This window comes from Conger conger, chromosome 9, assembly GCF_963514075.1.
Source record: "Conger conger chromosome 9, fConCon1.1, whole genome shotgun sequence".
Taxonomy (NCBI): Eukaryota; Metazoa; Chordata; class Actinopteri; order Anguilliformes; family Congridae; genus Conger; species Conger conger.
The window spans coordinates 48,734,311-48,753,166 of NC_083768.1; the positions used below are offsets into that span (position 1 = coordinate 48,734,311).

Consider the following 18,856-nt stretch of genomic DNA (forward strand, 5'->3'; position numbering starts at 1 on the left):
CTGGAATTATACTCACCTGACTCATTGAAGCCCTAACAAGTAAATCACCTGGGTCGGGGGCTTAGTAATCATCTTTTTTAAAAAGTAACAAATAGGTTAATCCAAAAGGGTTCCCAAACTTTTGCACATTGCCCTTTTCCTCTTTTTTTTTTCATTCAAAACAGTAAAAAGTGAAAATAAAAAGCAATCTTGCTTTAAATTTGCAGAAAGGTCTCGTGTTTAACTCTGTACCATTTACAGTTCAGGTTTGCTTTTGATCACATACAGCTTCATTATAACAGATATTCCCTCTTATATAATATAACCACAATTTCAATCCAGTTTCCTGGATATTTACATAATTGTATTATAATAAACTGCACAGTTTTCCAATATCTTTCAGCATGATAGTATACCTTTCCCCTCATTTTCATTAAGGGTGCAAATAATTATGAGCCTGGCTGTAGCTGTTACAGTGTAACAGCTACAGTAAAAGTAAGTAAACTGGGTCAGCCTTCTGCCTTAGGCTGCTTATTGATCATTGACAGAAGGGGACCACTGTCCAACATGCTGTATCGATAATACTACATTGCAAAATAGATCTTACATCAAGAGTTACTTACGATAATATACAGATTATTTGGTACAGTGGGCTCCAGAATTATTGGCACCCTTAATAAATATGCACAAAAAGTGCTAAACTAAACAAAAAAAATAGTTATCGACAGAAACATTTTTTTTCAACGTGTGAAGTTGTGTGCTTTATTAATGATTCAATGGAGTCAACCAAAGTCTTTCTATTTCCCCAAAAAACAGGTTCAACAATTATTGGCATCCCTGGTTTAATACTTTGTGCAAACACCCCTGGCAAAGATGACAGTCATGAGCCTTTTCCTATAATTTGTGATAAGATTAGAGAACCATTCCATCATGCAGAACTTTTCAGAATCATTGATTTCCTTGGGTTTGTGCTTATGGACAGCCCTCTTCAGTTCAGACCGCAGGTTTTTGATGCAATTTAAGTCTGGAAACTGAGATGGCCATTGCAGAACATGGTTGTTGTTTTTAACTTAACCGTTTCTGTGTGAATTTTCATGTATGTTTGGAGTCATTGTCCTGCTGGACAATCTGCCTACAACCAAATCTCAGCTTCCTAGCAGAGGCAACCAGATTTTCTGCAAAGATTCCCTGGAACTTTGTTGAATTAATTTGCCATTGATCTTAAATAGTGTCCCTGGACCACTGGCAGCAAAAGATCTCCAAAACATCAATGACCCACAACCATATTTGACAGCAGATGCTTCTCCTTGTATGCATTCCTTTTTTGCCACCAAACATGTTGATGGAGTTTCAATAATTTCCTATCACCTCAAGGCCCGCTGGCAGCTTCCTGAAGCCCCCTTTTCGGGCCCCCTGTTGAGAACCACTGACTGTCACGCATGTTGCCCATTCTAATGTTTGGTCATGGTCAAATTCTAAACTTCTTTCCCATGCCTGCATTCTTTTCATATTGAGTCGCAGCCAAATAATTCGCAGTTAAAGGAGCAGGCTATTTGCTTCAAGATCAGACGTAACGTTACCCAATAAAGTGGACGGTGGCAACCTTTTCCTACTTGCACCAATTTCTCTTTAAAAACAGAACCCCACCTCTTTATTCAAATTACCTATTCATCCGTCAGCGGAAGCGGCGCTTTTATTTCCGACAGAAATATCTTTAAAGGGGAATTAAAACAGTGGCATCTGCAAGACGTTCTGGCGGAGTGTGTGTGTGCAGTCAATATAAAATTCGTTTCAATGGGCGTTAAAAAGAAAGAAAACACATTGCATGAGTAACTGACCCCGACAGTTTTCCCGCAGTAGAAGCCACCAAGGTAAGCGTTTAAGCAAAAGCTTTGGATTTGTTCTTACACTACATACAGTAGGTCAGGTATCGTTAGCGAGAGAGCTGGCCAGAAGATCCAGCTATATTTTGCTTGCAGCATCGTTACAGTGATGTGGACGTGACACACACTTACGTTTCACTTGGGATTCTTTCGAGAATCTTCGGAGATTTTTGTATTTATTTAACCTGGTGGCTATTTCAGCTTTTGAAACATCAAGACGCAGCATTCACAACGTTGTCATGGAACTGTCAGATAGCGATAGCTAGCCAACCTAGCCTATATCGTTACTATTGGGAACCTTAGATCCTAATATTTCAGACTAACGTTATACCCGTCATGTTATTACTTTAGGGTAACGTTGGCTATGGGTTAAATCGATTGATACATAGTCGAGCCGTCGGCTTTACTAACGGTAACTTACACCTGTCGAGTCGGCTGTATTAATATTTATTATAGCTGGGTAGCAAGATTAGCTAGTGCATAGGCTTCGGATGTTCCCGTCTCCAGTTACAGGTGCATCACAGACATTAGAGCTAACGTTAGCTTGCTAGCAAGCTTTATGTTTGTTGTCTCTTAATGGCAGCAAACCTAGTGCAGTCTTCAGAATCGACAGAAAATATGCTAAATCTGCAACTAGATTGCTCGGCAAGCGATTTAGTTCTGGCTGAACAAAAAAACACCCCGCGCTATCTAGGTGCGTTCGCTGCGCTGAGTTGCAGTGACTTTTGAAGCTAGTTTTAGGTAACATTGCTATATAATAATGTATGGTTATATTATTGTTGATCAAACGTTCGGTTGCTGAAATGCAGTTGTAATTAGTTAGAAGGTTCGAAGTACGAAAACTTTGCTTGCAGTTAGCTAAATGTGTCGTTTGGACAATTAGATTTGTATTTAACGTTAAGTTAGCTAACGTTCATTGCGAAGAGAACATAACTAACCTTTGCTAGCAATATGACCTGACTGAGCAAGGTTTAGGAACTTACGTTTTCATATTGTGCTGTTGTGAAGTACTGTTTACAAGCTAATGTTTCTCCATTTCTTAGCTAGCTAGAGCTTGATCATATCGCGTGTTTATAATCACAACAGCGTGATTAAACAAGGCATTGCTGTTGCAAGTAGTTTTTTTCTGGTTCTCTTGTTCAAATAGCCGTCGAATCAGTAACGATACCTCGACTGGGGAGTTCGTACTAAAAATAAATTATTGTCTTTGCAATGTCAGAATACCGCAAAACGATATTAGGTAAGTTATTTTACGCTACCTTATCAACTGGGTGCCTAGCTTCATATAACTGTTAAAATGCCGTTGTCAGACCGATTCAGCGTTTTTCTTGTCATACCGAATGGGAATTGGCTAGTTTCACAACATACCAATACTATGCTAACGGTATTGCGCTTCTAACCAGCTGAGGTTATGCAAATCATAGTTGTAACCTTACGTATCATGACTAACGTACATAACTTGTAAAATGGTTCGGGACATTGCTGTTTTTAACGCGCATCTTATTTTATAACACTTCATTCAATCGAGTGCAGTGTGCATGGAAGCGCTAACGCCAGTTTAATCGATGAACCTCTTGTTAGCTTTGTTAGCATGCGGGGGACTTAAAAACAGAGCGAGTCATAGTTAGCTAACGTTACAGCTTAGGTGGTATGGCGTGTCTCAAAATGACAAATGCAGGCGTGTCTTGGAAAACCCAAGAGAACTGGTGGTGTAATTTTAAAAAAAATGTAGCCCAGTACTTTTCCGTTGCCACTGAAGGTGGCTGAATTTATCGTGTTTAGCAACAGTGTCTCAAATCGCTCTCAGTAATGCAGCGATGCCGGTTTATATAATGTAGGTAACGCCAGTGGATGGACATGCGGCTTTAACTGCGCAGATTGCGGAGTGGCTCAACATTGCATTTAAACAAATGCAATTTGAAAACTTCTGCTTCTGACCAAATGGCTTTCATAACACACTGGCTTACGCGCTTTATGTCAAGATCGTTTTGGAATGACTTTAGGCTATGTAGGCAGAACAGAGTGGTATAATGGAGCTTGGATATTCCCCGCTTATATTTTAATATTTGGTAAAATACCATGGTATCGTTCGCGTCCGCATCCTGCGTTTCATTATGCCATACTCATTTGCAGGATCACAATGATCAGCAATTACACCCATTGTCTGGTCCCATTTCGTTGCTATATCCACCTAGCCATATTCAGTAAATTATTTTTCATTACTTCTGTGTCAGTTGCAGTATTATCTCGTGTTTTTCTACAAGATCCCAAATCTTTTCTGTTATTCGTATTATTAGAAGCATTTTGGCTCCATTCTTAAGCCCTTAAGTATTGCCCCTTTTCTTGACACAAGCTTAAAAATGACATACCCAAAATAAAATGGTTACTATTCTTGAACCCTTCTGTCTACAGACAATCCTTTTCTCTTCTGAAAGGTAACCTTTTGGGCGTTGTTTTCCAAGAACTAGAATTACTCCAAATATTACTAAAACAGATATATTTACAGTTACAGAAGCTCAAACACAGTGAAAGTGGGAACTGAGAAGATTTTCAGTTTTTGACTATACAGATTATTGTAGCTGTGCGCTTAGAAGCACAATGGAGCCACTTCACAACACAACACAACACGACTAATCCCCTTTCAAATTTGAGGACAATATCACCAAAAATGAGCATTCTTAATTGTTTCCTCTAATCTATGTCGAGGCAGTTTTCCAAAAAGGACATTTGGAGACTACGAAAGGAGACGTGGCAGCTAAATGATATTATAGGTCTTATGAAGTGTAAAATGCTGCATTTCGCATCTAATTATGCATTTGGTCCGCTGGACACTTGACACTGACATTGCCTTTATTTATTGTAGTCTGTGCATTTCCAAAATGCACAGAAGGTGAGGTCCCCCAACACTTGTTTTACCACCGACATGTTGTAAAATAAGGAATCGATATAGCTAAAGCAATGGCATCTTAAAATAGGTTATACAGATCGAACTGTGAGTTTTAATGCTTTCAAGCGGTATATCTTGTTACCATAGTCATTCATAATTGCGCCCTTAAAAAAAATAAACAAATGCAAAAAAAATAACAACGTCTGGCCCGGTGACATTAGCTTTAGTTGGCCACTGAACATGTAGCTGCAGGCAAGTGTCTCTTTATCACCTTCTGTCTGGCGTGTAGGTTGTGTACTCTATGGTCTTTCAACCAAAGTGCTTTGCCGTTACATTGGTACAGTATGCTTTTTAAATGACTGGTGTGGTTCAGCCATGCCTGGTCTGTTACCCCCCCCCCCAGGCTCTGGGATCTGCCTGTTCCAGAACTCCACTGTTATTCGGTGTTAAGGCATTCTTCACATTCTTTATTGAAAGCTGCTGTGCCCCAGTGTCGGAGCTCACACCAGTGAAAATGCCATATTGGAGAGAGTGGTCTGATTTCACAGGGTGATCAGTAATGTTGCTGTCACAGGTGCAGTAGTGAGACCAGCTGCAGTGACACCAATATGGACCAACTTCATATGTACATTTCTTATTCGTATGGGACTGGACAGAGGGCGCAATGCACCAGAGTAGAGTTTTGCTAAATTCTGGTTTGAAACGCTTGAGACCTTGCAAAGCCTTTTTATTATTTTTTTATTTTAGGTGAAACATTTTAATTTCTATTTTCTCCAATTGCTTGACCTTTGCAGGTGCCAAGACTACTGCCCTGTTCAACTAGGGTATCCCAGTGCTCTGACCTCTCCTTGGAGTTAAATACCAATATATGAAGCTTTCAATCCGTTTTGGTAAGTGAGATGGATGTTAATGCATTTGAAGACCAGGGCTGCCATCACATTTTAATCTGCATAGTCTGGTTTTTCGGGTTTGTTTTCCAGTTGAACTTGCCCGATGTGGCATAATGTCTATCTGAATTTTGTTTTGTTCATTGTAAATGGTAGGCATTTATATAGTGCCTTTATCCAAAGCGCTGTATAATTCATGCTTCTCATTCACCTATTCATACACACACTCGTACATCAATTGCCATGCAAGGCACCAACCAGCTCGTCAGGAGCATTTGAGGGTCTTGCTCAGGGACACTTTGACACACCCAGGGCGGGATCAAACTGACAACCCTCCGACTTCCAGACAACTGCTCTTACCGCTTCAGCCAACGCCACCCTGGCATTGTGATTATTGTGTTTTAAGGGGATTGGAATGTGCCAGTCATGTGATGTTTTTTTCACATTGTGTCTTCTGTTGAAATTGCAATCTCAGAGCCCAAAGACCTGTTTTGTCAGGTTTTGTTATATCTGGTCTCCTTATGCTTCTGTGGTGAATGTCATGACTGAAACCATTACTTCCCATTGGTGCCATTGATTGCAAAACACTTCTGATGACTTCGCTGAAGAGCATGTGACTGGACTGCAAGGGAAGGAATAATCGTTTGTCAAAATGAGATGTTACAGGAATGTAAATTGCATATTTCTATTTGACTATTTGAAGTGTAGTCTTGGTCTAATAGGCTACTAGACTCCCATATTCTCTCATGATTTAGATTTTAGATTTCTCTTTTGCTTATGCAAGTTCTCAGATGATCAGTACATTTCCAAGCTATACAAAGCTTAAGAGGATACTGTAAATAATCCCTCAACCAAACGTGAAGAGAAATGAACGGCTTGTTAAAATTCTGGGTTTGCAACGGCAGATGGTTTGCCCAGGACCTAACTTGAGAACCACCGTGTTGGGGGACTGAACTTGGAAGACTGTGAGAGATGGGTCTAGCCCAGGGCAGGTGAATAGTGAATCAGAGTTGGTTTTGTGCGGTGAGGCAGGAGGTACCCTATGGCTGAAACCCAGCCTTCCTGAGGAGCTCTGTGCTGAAGTCCTGGCGACAGACTGCAGACTCTGCAATATGGCTCACATGACTACACTAAGGGAAAGCACTGCTGCTGGATGCACTCTCCCCTAGGAGAATCTTTGCCATTAGATCAATGTGCCAAAACATGATTTTGCACAAATTGAAAGGTTGAATGGGGTTCAGGGCCGGTCCTTTATCATAAATTCCCAAATCGAGTGACGGTAATTAACAGCCGTGTTCGCGCATGTTAAAATTCTTAAGCGCAGAGCTGCATTTTGCGCCCGCGTTCCCATTTGGGATACAAGGCTTTGCGCTGCACGTAAGTCGCATTAGTAGAGCCCAGGAAAGGTTCTCTTATCCCTGGGTTGTTTTAATGATATTTAAAGTGCTGTTCAATAATGCACAACGCTGCTAAGAATAGCTCATGTGAAGAGTGAGCCCATTCAGCCTGTGGCCTCTGCTGCGAGATCATGTGTGATTGAATCTCCGAACCCAATATTTAAGTCAGGGGGAAGCCGCTCTCAGTGTAGTGCTTGTTTCTCTCTTCATCAAGTGTCCACTGCTGCAGAGATGTTACTGTATCAGAGGTTTTGTCTGAACAGGCCTTTTCTCCATCTGAGGAAACTTGGCAGATAAGAGTGGTTTTATTATTCTTTTCTGTATTGGAAATGTTAGTTTAGATATGTGTGTGGCCTAAATGGTCAGGGACTTTCATAATTAAACAAGAATACCGGTATTCTATGTATCGATACTGTATTTGATACATGAACTGTATATTCATTTGCATATAATGGTTATGTGAGGAGGGGGTGGAGCCGAGGGAGTGTGGACCTATGAGAGGGCAGAGCTATGAATGGGGTGGGGCCCTGCAAGGATTTTCTGTTTAAAAGCCTCTCCGGCAAGGCTCAAGTGTTCAGCACTGAGTGATTGCTAAATGACACTTTACTGCTTCTAGAAAGATTTTCTCATTTTCTTCTGTTGAGCTCCAGCATTACTTCTGAGGCATTGTCTGTCGCCTTTCTGTGCGATTCTACCCCTACTACAATCTGTTTTCTTTGTTGTTGCGAGCTAGGGCTTGAGGCTGTTTATCTTGTATAGAAATGGAGATGACTGTGTCCAACACCTGACAATCAGACCAGGTAAGTGTTGGTTTCAGCAGCTTGTTTCCAGGCAGGAGTGCAGAAATTGCATAGGGAGTTGTTTGCAGACTGACCAGGTCATAGTAATTTCTCCATTTACACTGCAGAAGCCTGGGTTCGGTGAATCTGTGAGTCACACTAATAAAAAAAATAAATAAATACAATGCAAAACTTATTTTATGCTTGGTTAAGAAGGTAAAGGAATGAGGTGGTGTTTGTACTTTTCAGGGTGTAGCTGATTTGTTTTTGTGTCTGCCAGCTGGTTCTGTCGCACTTTGAATATCATGTACAAGTGAAAAGTTATGAGTGCTTTATGGTCTCTATCTGGCAATGCTAGATGTTACTGAGCAGCTGTATGTGCAGGTAAACAAAAATATACTGAGCTATGGGGCTTGCACTGCAAAAAGAGTTTTGTTAGACCAGTAAGAAGCCTGGCATCAATCACTCTTTTGATAGAACTTATTTTTTTGGTTGCCTATGTGAAGTAATTCATATTGATTAATATTTTATTTGTAATATTTTAATTTATAAGATTTGTTTTAATCTTAATATAAGTTAATATTATTTGGTCAGTATAAATTATTACTTTACAAAACACACAACGTGGCAATTTATACATGCATACATATACACATACACATATACACATACCTCATAGCTTTTTTTTTTTTTTCCTGTAGCATGGGGCTGTTAAGATGTTCAGCACTCTGAATACTGAACACAAGTGGTATTGCATGCTTGAACCCCTATCTCAACCTACATATAAAATATATTTTGTGTGACTTAAATGAATAATTTTTCTGAAGAATGACAATTATCAATTAAATTGCTGAATTATTGGATAGGTCAGTCTATAGTAAACCTGAGGAATCTTCCAACAAGTCAAAACAGATCAGATCTCAAGATTAAATTAATTGATGAAGGAGACGATTAGAATAATTAATGGAAGTCATACATTCTTTATTGAATGTAGGCTCAGTACTTCTAATTTACAAATGAGGAGACTTTAGACAAGACATTAAACTGCAGATGCCAGAAAAGGCGGAGAGCGAGAGAGAAACAAATAAGCCAGAGCTTGCCGGAGTATCACCTGAGGAACCAGTGCCAAAATAAAAAGTAAAATCCTTCTCCTCCCAAGATCCAAATTCTAACACACAAGCCTGTTTCTGTGGCCATATTAATTGCCTTAGCCAGGCTACCAAAGGATGCTCGCCCCTGATTGGGTGATGCCGAGTTAATGTACTTATTAATTCATTTGACCATGATATTGTTGAAATCAAAGCTAGGCAACATTATATTATTATGATAAGATTCATGGGTTTAGTCTTTTTAATGACACCAAACATGAACATGTTAGGAGGTAATCCTGCTTAGCTGTTGGATACCTCTAAAAAATACTTTACTTCTGCTTTCAAAAACATATTGGTAGCAAAATAATAGTTCAATCTGGGCAGAATCTACATAGCCCTCATAATAAAACCAAATCGCACCGTGGCTTGAATCTGGAACTACTTCAAACAATAGTGTTATTATTGATATTGACTTGTATGTTACAAATGTACAGTGTGTTATATGTTTAATGTTACGGCTCGCATTCAAACTTAAAGCGTGGAAAGACAAACTCTAGGCAGGGGCCTGACACCCCATGAATACCAATGTATTCTGGTATCTCCAGTGACAACTCTGCAGGAGGTACAGCCCACAGATTAGGGTATCTCAGACTCTGATGTTAGGGCAGCAGCATACTGAGAAGAACAGGGTATTCTATTGTTTCTGTCTAAGGCCATAATCTACACCTAACATATCTCATAATACAAAAAGCAGTGTCATTGTTTCTGATGTATGAGTGACTGTTAAACAAACCCATAGTTTGGTCATTAGTCACAACAATCAACAACAGCCCAAACTGTCACCCAGTCTAACTTGCACTGCAGTGTTAATACCATGTGTTGGTATTACTTTCTCAGTATGAAATGGTTGAGAAATGATTACCTGTTCATATCAATTCCTTTTAAATGCATTAATATATTACCGTGAAGGTTGACCTTGGTACTGTTTTTAAGAAATCATTTGGTAGTTGTAGTTGAATTCTCTGAAAATGTTCCATGCATGTAAGCATGCATGACCCCCATAGTGTTATAGTCCAGCCACTACTTCCACCAGCTCTTTGTGTGTTTGGCTGAAAGTACAATCCCATCCTCTGTGTGATGTCACATACATCATACCACACTGTCATATTCTGTTTGTTGCTCTGAGGTCCTTAAGTCTGAAGTTGTCATCCATTGGAGATTTCATTTTATACCTAGTGTTATTTGCCCTCCCCACCTTTGTGGTTACCTTACACGCTCTGAAAAAATTGTTTTATGATAATTATTTTATTTATTCTGATATCATTTTAAAAGCAGTCCATTATTTGTACATTAGTTGACCATCACCAGTCTGAAGTAAAAATGTTGACAGTGTAAAGTCAAATTTTCTTGGGTCAGAAAATAGTTTAAATGGTTGTTTTAAAGGAATGTTTAATGATTAATATGGCATGTAATATTGTTATTGAAGTTGTGTTGTGTAGAAGTATGTTAAAATGCAAACAAAATATCATATTTAGGCTAAATGTTAATGTTGAAATCCTGGCGAAATACCAACCTTTATGAGTACAGTGCAGTCTGTAAGTATTTAAGCAATGGTACAATTTCTGTTATTTTGGCTCTACTCAAGCAGATTGGATTTGAAGGTGCAGACTGTCACATTTAATGAGGGTATTTACAGCCACATCAGGTGATCTGTGTAGGAATCGCATCCCTTTTTATACATGGTCATCCCTGTTTTAAGGGATTAACTAAATGTGCTAAATAACTCCATTGTATCTGACGGTGGGTTTGAGCCTAACTGGAGTCTCTGGTTTGGTTTAAACTTAATAAAAAAAATAGTGAAATAAAAATGGAAAAATAAAGTGAGCAAACTCATTGCATTGAGGAATGTAAGCATGACTGGCCCAGTTTAAGAGCCGCAGTGCAGAGCGGTCTTTTTAGGGCTTATCAGTGTGGTCTGTCTATCGTTCTCCTCCAGAGTGCTTGTGGTCGAAGCAGGTCAGCGTGCTGGAATTTTCCAGAAATCGGCTTTTGCCTAAGGGGGCAGTTTCATTTCTCCCATTGAAACTTTTTTAAATTTCATTTTTATGATTGCGTTATACATAATATAATGTATATAGTTAATATATTATTTTCTGACTCTTAGCTGTGTGTTAAGACATTTTGCAAGCTAAGGTAGTTCCATCAAGTGGTTCATGACCTCACACGGTTTTTGGGCCTGAAGGAGGTTGCCTCAGGGGACCTGCAAGATTTGAACCTTTGTTTGTTTTAACTGAACGCCACAAGGTGCCCACACTTGTCTGAGGGCTGCTCAATGCCTCAAGGTCGTAACATCATGTTCCTGTCCTCCGTGCCTGTGCAGTTAAGGACGATGGGTCCGTCTGCAGGCCTGTTGTCATGGTGTTGCATAACAGTGCAGAAAACTGAGGAGGTGGATTTTTGGAAATGCGGGAAAAACACATTGTTTCAAAATGTGTCTTCAGGGTATACTTTTAAAGCAAAAAATGTTTTTTACATTATACCTTGTCAACATCCATAGTCAATCTGGTTGCATTTTGTAAAGATGAAAAACAACTCATTCGGAGAGTGTACCAAAAACGTATTTCAGATGGGTTGTTCTGGGGGGGGGGGGGGGGTTGTGTGTGTGTGTGTGTGAGGTGACATTTGAGTGAATGATGATTACTGTTCCCGATGATTACTTGTTTCTGTAATTATCCTGTCAAACTGCAGTGGTAGATATATGAAATTGTTTTCAGATGTTTCTGTAGAAATGTTCCTTTGGTTTAATGTTTAATTGCCCTCACATTTATTAAATGTTGAGACCACTGAACCGAGTTTTAAAGTCATGCAAAATTCCATTATTCCATAATTCCATATACTACTGTCAAGATGTATTTGTAACTAAGATAAATAATTCCTTGCGTTACATAACAATTATTTAGCTGATGCTTTTGTCCAAAGCAACGTACAGTTGATTAGACTATGTAATGTGGTGTTATGGGCCTTGCTCTATGGCCCAACAGCTGCACAGATCTTATCTTGTCTACACCGGTGCTTGAACCACCAACCTTCTGGGTCCCGGTCATGTACTCTAGTCACTAGGCTACAGGCTGCACAAATCCTCACATTCAGATGGATTATGGATTATGGACTATAACATGGTTATAGAAATCGTTCCAACAAGAAGTTGGTCAGTATATCTAGCCATCCAATCGGCTTCTTCAATGCTTATAATTAGTTAAACATCCAGAACAATGTGGAGCAATTCATGTTTCATTAGAAGTATAATATGCTTTCTGTAGAACCGTATTCATATCAATATCTGAAAACAAATTAATATTTAGCTTCAAATCTTTGTTTTTTCATAAGTAAAGGGAAAGTAGCCATTTGACTGCTGACTGCTCAGATTGAATATCCATTAAAGTACTGTGGGGGAGTGCCTTGCCCTTTCCCCACAGTAGACTTTGGGACAGTGGGTGTAATTTTGTCTGCCCCACTGGGTCACATCCAACGTTGGCGCCTCATCACAGCTCTGTTGAGTAACGTACCAGGGATGTCACATGCTCCAAGACCACCCGCCTTTGACATTGACATTCAACACCCGTTTATTGTGACGGTCTCCCCAATGAGGTTCTGTTACAAAAACACAGGGGGGAAAAGTGAGATGAGGGAGGGAGCTATTTCCATGGACTAAATGAGCCTATTAGTGAGACAAGGAAACCTGTCATTGTACTGTTTTCGTGTGTGTGTGTCTTTTCAACGTAGAATCCAAGTACTTTTTGGTGACTGGAGACAACATCGTTATTATCGAAGCCAGATGTGGCCTGCCATGAGTATCTGAAGGGTAGACTGACCACAACATGGAATTAACCAGAGCTGGTTTCTGCTAAATATAAAGCCAGGGATGAGAGCCTTATAATAGCCTTGTAAGCCTTTATTCTCTTTAGCAGGTAGAACAAAGAAAAGGGCAACGATCACGCAAGAGGTAGTTTGCAAAGTAGCCTTTATTTTAATTAGGTTGCCTACTGGAGTAAAATCGTTGTGCTTGTGTAGCAGGGTTAGCTTGGCCAGTTCGCTAGTAAGCACAGTGAACCGCAGGAAAGCGAAGGTTTGTAGAGGGTTACTACGACAATGCTTCTTGATGAGGTAACTCTCAAATTCAAAAGAACGTTGTTGCCCTTAGCTGGAGGTGATTGTGTCTTTAGGTGACTGCTAATGTGCTTGTCTAACAAACCTTTGGAGGACTGAGAGGCTGGGGTTCAAATTCCACCTCAGACTTTTTCCAATGGTATGTATTTCAGTGTCAAGGATATTCTGGTCAAACGCATGTCTGTTATTTAGTGTTTTATATAAAACATTAGCGTTATTCCTTCATTCCCAGTCTCCTGAGGGCCAGGCAGTTTTATCTTCGAGGGAAACAAAATTGGGTCGGTCTACTGTACATGGTTTGTGTCTAGACTACAGTTGTTACCACTTGCCATGCAAAAAAAGAATACAAAAATGACTTATAACGGTATAGAATTGGGCAACATGTTGCAACATTGTGACAACTGCTAGCACATTGTTGCATTTTGTTTTATCTTTGCTACTTGGCCAGCTACCTGGAAATCTGTCAAGTATTATATGGTAATGGCAACTTATTTTCAGTTTTAGTTTTTATAGTTTGTATTACCTTACCTGTTTTTTGCATTCCAACCAGATTAATACCGGTTAGGAAGTGGTTTAAACCATCAGTGGTGAAACCCTCAGAGGATGGGATTACATGAGTTAGTGCTGAAATCGCCAGTAAGCTCGCGGAGACACTGTCATCCCTGTATCCAAATGATTTATGGAAAGTTGCCTTGTGGTGTAGAAAAATGAATGCTTCCCTTTCAGAAGATATGTTTGTTTTTCTTCAGCAGAATGTGAACTAAATGATGGCAAATAAGCTGGAGGAAATGCATCTCTGTTGCTTTTTGTATTTGTATGAAGCTTTTTTTTTTCTTTTCTTTTTTTTTTCCAAAGCATAAGATTTTAGCATAAGATATTTAAGCTACTTTTCACATGATCAGGTGGTCTAGATTTCTTTTCCATTTCCATGACGTTGCATGATGTTTTGACTGGTTAATAGAAGGTTTGGCATGTCTGTTCTGTAATATCTATGATAATATCTCAGGAATGCTTTCGTTGGACTACGTTTCACATTTCTGAAGTATCTTTTATAAGCGCTTCCTTGTAGGCAGATGCAACTTGGAACACGCCTAGTGATTGTATCTTTTTATAAGATTAAAGGTGAAAATCAAGGCGTAAAGACAGCCAGAAGTGAACCCTTGCTTTCTATTGTTCCTCAGTCTCTTGCAGGTTCTTCCAGTTCTTTCCTTGTACCTCCCAGAAAGCATAACATTCAAACTTTCACAGAGACATATGTGGTTCTTGTCCCAAAGCAGAATTGGCCGTTTTATTTATTTATTTAGTCACTGCCAAGGAGGTTATGTAATGAAGTCTGTCCTTTGGTGACCGACATATCTGGAAACATAGTGGCCAGACGACCATGAAATTTGTAGTTCACATTCAAAAGCAAGAGACTTACCGATTGTCTTGACCCCATGGCCTTCCTTGTAGCTGTTCCATCAGGCCAAACTTTCTATTTGTGATTTACACATCTCAGCAATTAATGGCATGATTACCAAGATGTCTGCTGTGCACAATCATGCAAGGGCTGATTGTTGTGCCTAGTCAGCAGTCTACTGACTGCATTCTTTGTATTTTATTGGTTATTGATCAATTAATTTGCCATATCATTGGTCTTGCTTATTTCACATACCCCTACTTCAGCTGCCATTGGTAGATCAGTAAACCGCACATGTTTTGACCAGTCATCCTCAGTGTCTAGTATGGCATTTTTTAAATTGTACTGGATGAGCTGTGTAATTTCGCAAGCCATTTTGTGACCCTGCATGCTTTCGGGCCTGGAGGAGGCTGCTCCACTTGCCGAGTTTAATGGAAGTTGTTTAAACAAGGTACTGCTTTGTCTGAGAACTGCTCTGCTGCAAGGTCGTAACCGCGTGTTCCCCAATAGATTTAATGGGCTTGTTTTTATTTTTGTACATTAGACTTTTAAACCTTGGTGTTTCGACAAGTTATTAAAATATTGCTTGTGGCATGTCATATTTCTCAAAAAAATGTTTTGGTTACATTTTTGTTTTGTTTTGTAGTATGACTATAATTGCACACCCATACTGCCACATCTATTTTTGAGCCCTCACGGCCGAGTTAGGTAGGCATGCACTCAACTCAACATTTGGAAATGGTTTGCTTTTGTCCTGAACCTCTTTAGGCTCTTTGAAACACTGGTGATTGTCTCCACATTGCTTTCTGTAGCAGTAGCATAGTGCCTTTTAGAACTTTGATAGTATGTTGGTTTTCCTCTTTTTTTTTTTTTTTTTTTTTTTTTTTTTCCATTTAATGCTTCATTTATTGGTAAGTCATAGCTGCATATGATACTTTTAGTTTGTCGCCATCCACCGGAGTAGTCAAGGTTATATCTCTGAGGGTTCATCGCACTAATTGTAGACATGCCACAATATGAGGTCATTCTTCTCTCTGACTTGGGGGAGGAAATGAAGGATGCCTTGTGCATTCACACATAAAAGCCAGATAGTTCTTTCAGGCAACTAGGGAAAGTGCCATTTACCCATTGGGGCTTCATGACATATTAATGATCATGCATAGAAATGCCATTCATTCCCCTTATCCCCACTTGTCAGACATCAAGATAAGGATATGTTCCCGGACTTGAATTCCACACTGTTCTCATTAGTCTGACTGCTGGGGAAGGGGGGGTAGACATGTCACTGTAGCCACCTGGATGCCATTTTATTACGTACAGGGGTTTGACCTGGTTCCATTAGACGTTCGTGCACTGTCACTGAGAGCGGCTCAGCGCATTGGTGCGTCTCTCCGGGAGCCAGCAGCTGGGACCTGTCACGCCACCTGTTCGCTTCGGCTCACCTGACCTCCACTGCTGCTGCGGTACAGGTGTGCCGTTTCCTGGTCTAATTCCATGCATTTACGACTTTAAGGCACGGCACATAATATTTTGGTGACTTAGGTTCCTGTTTACTGATTACATTTTTATTTTTTTTATCTATAAAAAATGGATCTCAGCGAACTCACTTTGACACTTTTAAATTCATTAAAGGGATTAACAATAAAATCTTCCCTAAATCTCCTTTTATTAATCTTGAAGAGATTAAGCATCTTGAGTATTTCCTCATAGCCTTTATCTTTTATACATGGAATCAATCTGGTTGCCCTTCTTTGAACATTTTTCAGCAGCTCTATATCTTTCTTGTAGTATGCTCCTAGAACTGCATTAAGTGTGTTCTGACAAAAGGATTGTATAAATTGAGAGTAAATTTCTTAGGTTTATAGCCTACTCCATACTCTTGACTATGCATCCTGTTGGCCTTTTTAATACTCCAGCACTAGAACCTGATAGTCTTATCAACTATTGCTCCAAAATCTTTTTCAATTTGAGCACCAATGTTGTTGGATTTCTGCCAACTTTGCTTTAAATCTTCCTGGAATAAATTAGTTGATTCTAAACTGTTAGCTAAACCTCCCAGGTTTGTGTCATCTGCAGATTTAATTGATGTACTTGTCCCTGTCAAGGTAATGTTTATAAATGAGGAAGAACAGTGGTCCCAGTATTGATCCTTGGGGGACTATAAAATAATCTAGGTGCGATTTCAGAGCTGAATTGAGCACTTGTCCCTCAATTTTTGAATGCTGATTTAGGCTATTGCATAAATAGACCTACAGTAAATGATGAATGACTGACATCATACTTATTTTGTGGTTAAAAAGGAAAGTGGTTTCACAATGTGAGAGGATCATGTGACCATAACTGATGCGGTTTTCCTGTGAGTAATTTGGCCCAAATGGACCCTGATCCTCCCTTTCATTCATTCACTGCCATGAATTTAGCCGGTCTGACGGTAGGTAGCAGAGTCTCTTCCTGACCTGACCTTTCCAGAACCCTGCCCCCCCTGGCCGTGTCAAAAACCCAAATAGCTGAGGCGCTGACAGCAGCCGCCACCAAAGACTGCCCGCGGTGTCAGGTTTTCGCCTGCGTTCAGGCCGGCTCTCTGGGATACACATTTAAACCCAATAGCTTCGTTCCCATCAGCTGGCCCCTTGACACCTCAGCCTGTGATCTAGATCTGCCTTTATTTGTCTGAGGCCAGCCCTTGTTGGACCGGTCCCCTCAGCCCTGCCGGTGCTCAGAGCTTCGGTCCCACAGTTTTAATCTGCAGGAGGATGGGGACCAGGGGTCGTGAAGCAGTGGCATTATACAAACAGAAACTGGGTGTTCTGATCATCTGCATCATCAGCATCATCAGTCAATTTGGCTATGTAGAAATTAATAAATAAAAAAACATTTAAAAAGCTAGCTCATCGTGTTTTGTGAGGTGAAAATTGTGTAAAATTGAAATTGCATGAGCCACGTTAAATTCTAGATGCGGGCTCATTCCAGCTTTGTTTTTGAACGGGATTATTCCTGCATGTTATTTCTATTCGAGTAGTGCTCCGCTGCATTCAGTTTCAATGGCTTGTTAATAAATCACCAGCTGGGTAGCCTGTGATGAGCAGTCTGCGCCAAGTGGACTCGAGTCGTTGAGTCGAGCTAGGCTCGGTAATCCAATATCAGCAGTGCAAATGAAGGGCAGGAATAGTCCCCATGTGTGCAGGGATAAAGACTGGAGTTAACTTACTGTCCTAGACCGTGAACTCGAATGGTCATCCCTTCAGGGGTCAAGAGGTCACGTTTGCTTTGGGACCCTAGTTAATATAGTATCGAAAGTATTTTTGTGGATAAGTTACAGGAAAATGACTTCCCTGCAACCATGGCCTCAGGTCTTGGGACATTTTTGGACATTGTACTTCAAAAAAATATCTTGACTATTCACCGTACCTCATCTGCTTTTCCTGCTATTTTCAGGCTGAACATGTGGAATTGTCAGGAAAATGTTGATCAATTGGTGTTCCTTCAGAGATTTCTTACCACTGCCTTCTCTTTTTTTGTCTTCAATGAACACAAGTGCGCAATGTCACATGCAAAGCATGCCACAAAGAAACCTCAGTAGCTTAACAAACCAATATTCTGAAAGCCTGGGAGTGAACGCTGAGGTTTGTTTGGTGCACAGGTTCTTGCTAAAATGTGACCATTGTTCCCTCACACATTGGGTGCTTACTTAAAGGCATTAATTTGTAGTGCCCTGCCAGAGACCCATTCCCTTATTTACAGGAAGTAATCCGCTTCCTCTGGACTACAGAATGAAGGAAAGCTGCTCTTATCAGTGACGGATTAGATTTTCTCTGCTCGTTTGGATTCAGAGTGATTAAATGGTCAAGGCAGCACCATAGAATGGAAAAACTCTTTCTATTGACCTGTGCCACTTTCAGATTCTTTTGCGCATTCAAAATCAATAAAATCACCTTCACAACCGAAATATATAAATGTAACCTTTCATTCTGCATGTTCAAAGCACCAAGTCGCCCAGTTGCATAATTACAGTTGTCGCTGGTTGTGAATGCTGCCTCAGTCTACAGGTGAGAAATGGCTTTGGCATGCCTTTCCTAGCCTCAAATACTTTGCCTTCTCTTTTATGTAGTATTTTTCAAAAAATAAAGAATGAACCTTGTGTTATTCAGGACTTTTTCTCTAAAAGTTGTACGGACATAAAATGGGTCTTGCTGCTGATAATGGATGAATTGATTTCCCAGGGCCTGGGAATCTTTGTATTCTCCGAGGCTTTGTGCTCAGTAGCCACTTCCTCCACATGACGCGATGGCCACATTAAGATAAAAGCCCTCCATCGTCTTTCAGTCCTTCAGGTCCCTCCGCCTGAAACATTTATGGGAAACGGCGGGGCGTTTTGATGCTAATGCGG

The 18,856-nt window shown here is 40.2% G+C and overlaps 1 protein-coding gene across 4 annotated transcripts in view; it reads left to right on the forward strand.

Annotated features, from left to right (window-relative positions):
- The first annotated feature begins 1,704 nt into the window (after positions 1–1,704).
- The window catches only part of LOC133137190 (solute carrier family 45 member 4), a 47,212-nt gene continuing 30,060 nt past the window's right edge, over positions 1,705–18,856 (forward strand). The window contains exons 1-2 of one of the 4 annotated variants that reach the window (XM_061255291.1): positions 1,705–1,850; positions 5,544–5,639. The gene's annotated coding sequence lies outside the window, so the exon portion shown is untranslated. Of the gene's footprint in view, positions 1,851–2,786; positions 3,103–5,543; positions 5,640–7,629; positions 7,834–18,856 lie in introns of those variants that run through there. The other 3 variants (XM_061255293.1, XM_061255292.1, XM_061255294.1) reach the window with 3 other exon arrangements.